Source organism: Bubalus kerabau, chromosome X (genome assembly GCF_029407905.1).
Source record: "Bubalus kerabau isolate K-KA32 ecotype Philippines breed swamp buffalo chromosome X, PCC_UOA_SB_1v2, whole genome shotgun sequence".
Lineage (NCBI taxonomy): Eukaryota > Metazoa > Chordata > Mammalia > Artiodactyla > Bovidae > Bubalus > Bubalus kerabau.
The window spans coordinates 46796800-46806264 of NC_073647.1; positions in this window are offsets into that span (position 1 = coordinate 46796800).

Consider the following 9465-nt stretch of genomic DNA (forward strand, 5'->3'; position numbering starts at 1 on the left):
CTTCCACCCACATGCCGCCCTGGGCCAGATGCACCTATGTTTCCCACATTTCAGCTTTCTGCCTTGCCATGGCAGCCCCTGCTCCAGTGCAGATCGGCCACACAGAGTAAGCAGGGCGTGTGTAAGTGTGGGCAGTGTTGGGAAAACAGGTATCCACAAATGTGGTCACAATCTGTCCTCTTCATTGTGGCTTGGGAACAAGCCCCTGAGAACATGCTCCTGGAGCAGGAGTCCGGGCTTCCCACAGACCTCATGTTAGCCACATAGCCCTGCAACCATCTAAGGGTGTTTGTCTTCCCTGTGTCAGACCCCAGGACTTGTGAGTCCAATATATGGCTCGAAACACTCACACCCAGAGCATATCTCCAACCATGTAATCTCCCTCATATTCTGAGTCCTCTCCAATGGGCACACATCAGGACTTGAATCATCCTTTTCTCTTCATACCCTGTTCCCTGTGGATCTTTCTTTGAGAATAAGTTTGGGAATCTATCTGTATTTTCCAATTAGTTTTTGGAGCTAATTGTTCTACATGTTGATGGTTTCTTTTTATTTTTTTCCATTTGAGTATATATGATTTACCATGTTGTGTTTCACGTGTCCAGCAAAGTGATTCATCTTTACATATACATGTAATTGGGCTTCCCACTTGGCTCAGTTGTTAAAGAATTACCCTGCAATGAAGGAGATTTGGTTCAATGCCTGGGTAGTTAAGATATGCTCAGAGGGACATGACAAGCCTCTCCAGTATTCTTGTTTGGAGAATCTCATGGAAAGAGGAGCCTAGCAGGCTGCATTCCGTAGGGTCACAACGAGTATGGAACATGTGAATCAACTGAGCTTGCACAGGCACACATACATATATCTATTCCTTTACAAATTCTTTTTCCACTTATGTTGTTACAGAATTTCTAGCAGAGTTGCCTGTGGTTATGTAGTAGGTCCTTGATGGTTATCTATTATATATATAGTGGTGTCTATATATATGTTAATCCCCAACTCCCAATCATCCCCCCGCCCCAACTTGCCATTTGGTAACCATCAGCTTGGCTTCTATGTAGATGTGTTTTTGATGTTCTTTGGGGGAGGCAGTTTAATCATTTGAAGCTGTCCTACTTTTCTATTTTTGCTTTTGTTGCCTATGCTTTCAGTGTCACATACATAAAATCACTTCTAAGAACAATGTTTACAACTTCTCCAGGATGTTTTCTTCTCGTTGATTTATACTTTCAGATTTTGCAGTTAAATGTTTAATCAACTCTGAGATTAGTTTTTTATGTGGCATAAGGTAAGGATCCTATTTCAATCCTTTGCATTCAGATTTCTAGTTGTCCACGAGAGTTAATTGAAGAGATGGTGAGGGGAAACTTAATCATGATCATCTCAAGGCAAACCTTGTAGTGAGTGACAAAGAGTGACAAACCTGTAGGAAAGACACTGGAGTGAGGGACTTGGCAAGGAGCATGTAAAGTTTGGGGACTCCCACTTGATTCCCGCTGATCTGTGAATGTGATCCTGGGCGGATGCGTGCTGACCCTAGGCACATAGATTTGCTCTTGACCTCTGCCAATCAAGACAAGCCTCTGGGCCAGCAGGATTTTGCACTCATCATGAATCCATGGACACTGAGGTGGCTTTTGCATTTGGTATCATGCAAATGGGTTTTCTTAATACAAAGACATAGAGTTTTACTTGACTACTGATAAAATAAGCTTCTCATAAGTTCTTTTGATTTCTGATCCACTCTCTAGTTTATGGGTTTTACTATATTTTCAAACAGATTCTTGGACATACTTCCCAGAAGAGAGTTATTCTCTCCCTTACAGTCTTAGATAATCAAACTTCTGATAATATTTTATATAACCACACTGTTGATTTCTATTCCGTTTACCTCTCTGGCAAGCATTTCTGATAAGATACATACTCCAAAACCTATCCTACAAACTGCATGTAATTAAATGCAAGTGATTAGAGAACATGAAAATATTAATACACAAGAGAATGATTAAGAACATTTCCTTGGGAGGTGACTTTTGGTCTGGCCTCAGATGGTTTCTAGTTGGCGTCACAGAAGATAGGATGGACACAGGCATAGAGGAAAGGAGAAGGTCTTAGGGAAATCATTTTGCCAATCAATACAGGTTGTTATGGCCACAGCTAGAGGGGTCAGTTGGAATCTATTCATAGTGAACCTGTATAAGTGGAAGTATAAAGAGTTTCTACTGCTCTTTGTGAGTGCTAATGAGCAAAACTCACACCCCCATACAACATAGTGTTTGCAATAGGACTTGTCATGTTTGAATCACAATATACTGTCCTTTTCCAGGAGAGCTACAGGCGTTTGATATTGATTTATTGTTGATGATCTAAATGGATATACCCTTTCTAAACACATGACTTAGTGTTTATGTTTTTCTCTTTTACCCCTAAAAGTCTTTGGATCCTTTTTAAACTCTATGCGTTCTCAATTCTCTCTGCATTTTGGCAGTATACCCATGGATATTAAACTAAATACCAGCGCTACTTTAGGGAAACAAGGCCCTCTAACCTCCATTTTGGTCCACCTCAGGACTTTCCTGATAGCTCAGTTGGGAAAGATTCTGCCTGCAAAGCTGTAGACATCAGTTCAATTCCTGCATAGGGAAGCTCTGTTTGAGAAGGGATAAGCTACCCACCCAAGCATTCTTTGGTTTACATGGTGGCTCAGCTGGTAAAGAATCTGCCTTCATTGTGGGATGCCTGGGCTTGATCCCTGGGTTGGGAAGATCCCCTGGAGTAAGGAAAGGCTACCCACTCCAGTATTCTGGCCCGGAGAATTCCATGGTCTGTATAGTCAATGGGGTCACCAACCATCAGACACAACTGAGCAACTTTCAATTTCAACTCTTCAGGCCTAGTAATCTGTTACCTTCCCCTAACAGCAAGTATTTCAGTCAGTCCTACAACAGGGCATTAAAGTGTGATAGTGTTAAATGGTGATAATATATACAGATCTGGAAACACAGCATCCACCTATAAGGTTTCTCTGTCCATATCATCCTGGTAGCTGCTTACCTGACTAATTTTCACAGGCAGGGTTGATATTTCTCACACTTACTTTTAAAGGACAACAAACCCAGGATCTCCTTCACTCTTAATAATTTTAAAGCACATTCAGTGACTGACTTTGAATCATCCACTGTATCTCTCAGGAGTTAAAATGCCAGAAAGATTTAACTAGGCAGCTGCAGTCCAGATAAAAGATACTGTAGCATTGACTTAAAATCTTAACTCAACTCTTTTGATGCTGATGGTGAAACTCTGTTTTTATTGTTTCTAAAATGCTTTCTGAAAACACACGGGATTCCTCTGGTAGAGACTATGCCTTATATATCTCCGTATTTGATTGACTACTCCTTGACACTATTCCAATACTTCAAAATCAAAGTTAACATCAAATTAAATATTTGGTACTCTTCTTTTTAAACCATGAAAACTGGTAGAACTTGGACTAACAAAAAAGTTAACTGGGGAAGAATGTTTTACAACCATAGTTTAGAAATACTAGGGGATGGTGAAAAATATAAGACCAGCTTTGACACAGTCTTATATTAATACTTTTAAAAAGTCTCTATCCTGACTTCTCTGGCTGTTCAGGGGTTAGGACCCCATGCTTTCACTAGAAGGGGAACCGGTTCAATCCCTGGTCAGGGTACTAAGATCCCAAAAACTGAATGATGCTCCCCACCAAAAAAACAATATCTGTGTGTCGTGATCCTGTTAGTCATCTGGACCAGGATTGGGCCACCTCCACTGCCCTGCCCATAGGAAAACACTGCTCCCACAAATTTCTTAGGATAACAGTTGCCTAATTGATATTTGGTCTGAACTCTCCAAACATTATTTTAAACTGTGGGAGTGCTAATTGTGGGTTTTAGTTGTATAAGCATTTTGTGCCTCCTGAGCACTTTTAGCTGACAGCATAGGTGAGTGATACAACAAAGCCCATTATGAAGTAAATGGCCAGGAGGTGATTTCTGCCTGCCTCACTCAGGGGAAGTATGAAATTCACCATCCCCCTGTGAAGCCCTCTTCCCATCTGGGTTCTGGAAATCTAGACCCTAACGTCACTCCACACCCAAACAATGGCAGTAACACTGCACCACTACTCTTTGCCACTACTTGTTAAGCAATGCTATTCAACTTCAGTGAAAACTTCTGACCCAGTCCTGACGTCTACTCTGTGGATAACTGGGGACCTGAGGGTCTGTTCCCTCAGCTCTTGGGACCCCACATCCCTCCCCACCAGGTACCCACCTATATTCTTCCTTCCTTCTCTTCCCATCAGAAACTTCACACACACACACAAATATCATCTTTTCACCATTTGTTGTGTATTTTAATCACAGCCATCAGTTTACTATGGTAGTGTGAGAGTGAGTCTTTTCCTGGTTGGACATTTCTAAGAAAGCAGACCTCTGGAGACACAATTCTAAACTGTCTGACCTTTTCTATTCAGTTGCTGGCTGCCCAGATTATTCTTCTCCAGAGTATCTCATTCTGGGGTGCCTGAGTTTACCTTCTCTTTTGATTCTGCCTCGTTCTTTTACTCTTCCTCATATATTGGTACCCTTTTCGGCTTTGATTCAGTGTCTTACATGCAGAGGAACAGAAAAAAGAGTTTGGTTTTCTTGTTTCCTTTCCCTTCTTCGAATGAGTGGCATATGATCGGATTTTCATTCTCGAGGTTCCCTTTAGAGGTCTTCTGACCCTCATGGTCATATTCCATGCCTTGAAAGACAAGAGAAGGGTATTAGTTTTGAGGAAACGGTATAACATCTGAGTTGGAAGGGAGATTTTATGAAAAGGGATGTCAGCTGATGAGGGCTTTTATGGCAGGCAAGGGCAGTGTGGAGGTCTTAGGCAGCAAAGTCAATGGAGAACGTGGGGAGCATAGATGGAATCATCTTACCTTCACACTGCCTCTGTATCTCTGAGGACAAAGGGTCTTCTTTCGTCCTTTCACCCTTGAAGCACACCGCATTGGAACTCCTCTTGGCTGCTGTGGCTTCCGGGTTACCTTATGATGATAGCATGACATGGTCTAACCCAGAATCTCTGCCTCTGACCTCCCTATGTATATCTGCTCAGGACAATGCGGAGCCACACCCTTCAATCTGATTGGTCAGCTAGGTGCTCCCCCTGCCAATGGTGGCATTGGGGTCTTAGACATCACAATGTACCACTGTGCCGATCAACATGGGTTACTTGGTGCTGATGGAGGCCATGATACAACTTTCTCACCCCTGACACCTCTTTGTGTCTGATTCTGGGGAGTGGTGATTCAGGTTCATGGTATTTCTTCTCATGACCCTCAACTTTCTTTCAGTGCCCTTTATTCTTTGACCTGTATGTCCCCCTTCAACACTCCTGCCTCCTCCATCCCTGTATGAACCTCTACCAAACACTTTTCCCTCCAAATCTGTTCCTCAGAATCGTCTTGTCATTTCATCTTTCGACAACCCTCTTCCTAGTGGGGGTTCTTGAGGGTCTTAAGTAACTTAAGAGCAAGCACTTAACATGGAAAAAGGTAATTAAGAAAAGGTTGGATGTTTTTGCTAATCCAATGAGCTTTAGAGACCCCAAGATTTGGTGAATACTCAGTCTCTTGCCCCAAGGTCTATACACCATCTCCATAAAATTACATGTCAGAGCCATGAAAGTCATAAATGTCTCCTCCACTAATATTTTTGGGGAAACGTCAACTCTCAATTTGAGTAGGAAAACTCAACTTGCCCCATCTACCATAAATACATTCTCGATTAAAAAATAACTAATGTAAGGTGCCCAAAGGCAAGATTCAGATGAACAATGCACCACTGTCTCCTGACTGAAATACTTCCCCAGTGGTCCCTCATTGACAGGTATCATCAGGTAGGGCCCAATGTGGAGCTGAGCAACAGCTGAGCAGGAGAAGTACCAGTAGGTATCTCACTGATAGTTGGTTGCTTATTGGCAAGGCCGAGCGATGCACTGTCCAATTGCTGGGCAAGACCTGTTGCTTAGAAACAGGATGTGGAGTAATACGGCAAAGTGATGGCTACCTGCTAATGGCTGTGCTCATGCTGCTCTGTTCCATAAGGATACATTGGGTCCAGTGTGCTTTAATCTTTTTGATTAGCTCTTTCCCTACTGCAGATTTTAATTTCACAGGCTTGTTTAACTTTTGTACATCATTCTTTTCATTGTATCGCCATGCATGCCAGTCAGCAGTGCTTATCTATATGCCCCTCCAACAGCTGTCACATGATTGCATGTGCGGCATATATTATAGCTAAAATGTCAAAGCCAACAAGAATGTCAAGGCCAGCCCAGCTTGAGAACTGTTTTGACAAACCTGAACCTCACAGTGATTCTTTTTCTATTCACAATGTAACAGAGCAGAGTGAGCACAGCCCTATGCAGTTAGCCATTGATGTGCTTCATTTCAACCCACCCTGTTCCTAGGCAACAGGTTTAGCTCAGCCTTGCTTGGTGCCTCAGATGGCCCCATTCACAAGGGCCAACTGTCAATAAGTGACCATTCTTTGTCTTGCTCAGCTATTGATCAGCACCACAGTGGGCCCTGCCCCTCAGTTAGTCTCAAGAATGGAGTATTGGGGAAGTGATTAAGTAAGGGTGGTGTGATTGTCATCAGCTGGAACGTGAGAGAAGGGACAGATTCAGGCATTCTTTTGCAGGGCTTGAAGAATTACTTGAATGGGATGTAAGATGAGTGGAATAGTGTGGTACTTTGAGCACTCTTTGGCGTTGCCTTTCTCGGGGATTGGAGTGAAAACTGAAATTTTCCAGTCCTGTGGCCACTGCTGAGTTTTCCAAATTAGCTGGCATATTGAGTGCAACACTTTCACTACATCATCTTTCAGGATTTGAAATAGCTCAACTGGAATTCCATCACCTCCAATAGCTTTGTTCGTTGTGATGCTTTCTAAGGCCCACTTGACTTCACATTCCAGGATTTCTGGTACTATGTGTGTGATCACACTATCATGATTATCTGGGTCATGAAGATTTTTTTTTTTTTTTTGTAAAAGTTTTCTTGGTATTATTACCAACTCTTCTTAATATCTTCTGCTTCTGTTAGGTCCATAATATTTCTGTCCTTTATCGAGCCCATCTTTACATGAAATGCTCCCTTTCTATCTTGAATTTCCTTGAAGAGATGTCTAGTCTTTCCCATTCGGTTGTTTTCCTCTATTTCTTTGCATTGATCACTGACGAATGCTTTCTTATTTCTTCTTGCTATTATTTAGAACTCTGCATTCAGATGCTTATATACTTCCTTTTCTCCTGTGCTTTTCACTTCTCTTCTTTTCACAACTAACTGTAAGGCCTCCCCAGACAGCTCTTTTGGTTTTTGGCATTTCTTTTCCATGGGGATGGTCTTTATCCCTGTCTCCTGTACAATGTCACAAAACGCCGTCCAAAGTTCATCAAGCACTCTGTAGTTCCTTAAATCTATTTCTCATTTCCACCGTATAATCATAAGGGATTGGATTTATGTCATACCTGAATGGTCTAGTAGTTTTCAATACTTTCTTCAATTTAAATCTGAATTTGAAAATAAGCAGCTCATGACCTCAGCCACAGTCAGCTCCAAGTCTTGTTTTGCTGAATAATAGAGCTTCTCCATCTTTGGCTGCAAATGATATAATCAATCTGATTTCAATGTTGACCATTTGATGATGTCCATGTGTAGAGCCTTTTCTTGTGTTGTTGGAAGAGGGTGTTTGCTATGACCACTGAGTTCTATTTGCAGAACTCTATTAGCCTTTGCCCTGCTTCATTCCATACTCCAGGGACAAATTTTCCTGTTACTCCAGGTGTTTCTTGACTTCCTACTTTTGCATTCCTGTTCAATATAACATAAAGGACATCTTTTTTGGGTGTTAGTTCTAAAAGGTCTTGTCGGTCTTCATAGAAGCATTCAACTTAAGCTTTTTCATCATTACTTGTTGGGGCATAGGCTTGGATTACTGTGATATTGAATGGTTTGCCTTGGAAACAAACAGAGATCATTCTATAGTTTTTGAGATTGCATCCAGCTACTGCATTTTGGACTCCTTTGTTGTCCATGATGGATACTCCATTTCTTCTGAGGGATTCCTGCATGCCGTAGAAGATATAATGGTCATCTGAGTTAAATTCACCCATCCCAGTCCATTTTAGTTCACTGATTCCTAGAATGTTGACTTTCTGTCTTGCCATCTCCTGTTTGACCACTTCCAATTTGCCTTGATTCATGGACTTAACATTCCAGGTTCCTATGCTATATTGCTCTTTATAGCATTAGAGTTTTCTTCTGTCACCAGTCACATGCACAAGTGGGTGTTGCTTTTGCTTTGGCTCAATCCCTTCATTCTTTCTGGAATTATTTCTCCACAAATCTCCAGTAGCATACTGGGCACCTACTGACCTGGGGAGTTCCTCTTTCAGTATCCTATCATTTTACATTTTCATACTGTTCATGGGGATCTCAAGGCAAGAATACTGAAGTGCATCGCCCTTCCCTTCTGCAGTGGATCAGATTCTGTCAGACCTCTCCACCATGACCTGCCCAACTTGGGAGGCCCCACAGGGCCTGGCTTAGTTTCATTGAGTTGGACAAGGCTGTGGTTCTAGTGTGATTAGATTGACTAGATTTCTGTGATTATGGTTTCAGTGTATCTGCCCTCTGATTTCGTCTTGAAGCATTTACCATCTTACGTGGGTTTCTCTTACCTGGATCTGTGGTAGCTCTTCATGGCTGCTCCAGCAAAGCGCAGCCACTGCTCCTTACCTTGGACGAAGTATATCTCGTTACTGACAAGTCTCCTGACCTTGAACTCCTCTAGTCCCTCCTGTGCCCATGCAGCCATCACTCCATGGATGTGTGGTATCAGTCCTGATTATTCACTAGAAGGACTGACGCTGAAGCTGCAACTCCAGTACTTTGTCCACCTGATGCAAAGAACTGTCTCATTGGAAAAGATCCTGATGCTAGGAAGGAATGAAGGCCAATAAGAAGGGGATACGAGAGGATGAGATATTTGGATGGCATCAAGGATTCAATGGATTTGAATTTCAGCAAGCTCTGGGAGTTGGTGATAGACAAGGAATCCTGGTGTACTGCAGAACCTGGCGTTGCACACAGTCATACACAACTGAACAAATGAAATGAACTGATTGCCATAGGGAGAATGCTTTGAACACAAGCTCTTAACATGTCTCAAAATGGAACACAAAAAGATATTTCGTTAACATGGAAGATAAGGATGGTTCGCAGCATCTATGTGTGTGTGTGTGCAAGTTTGTGTGTGTGTGTGTGAGAGAGAGAGAGAGAGAGAGAGATGGGGAAAGAGGTGGGGATGTTAGAACAGACTGCATGATGGAGCAGTTTGACAGGAAGTGTTTCTTTCTGTAGTGAGCTGATTCTTAGAAGGAGCT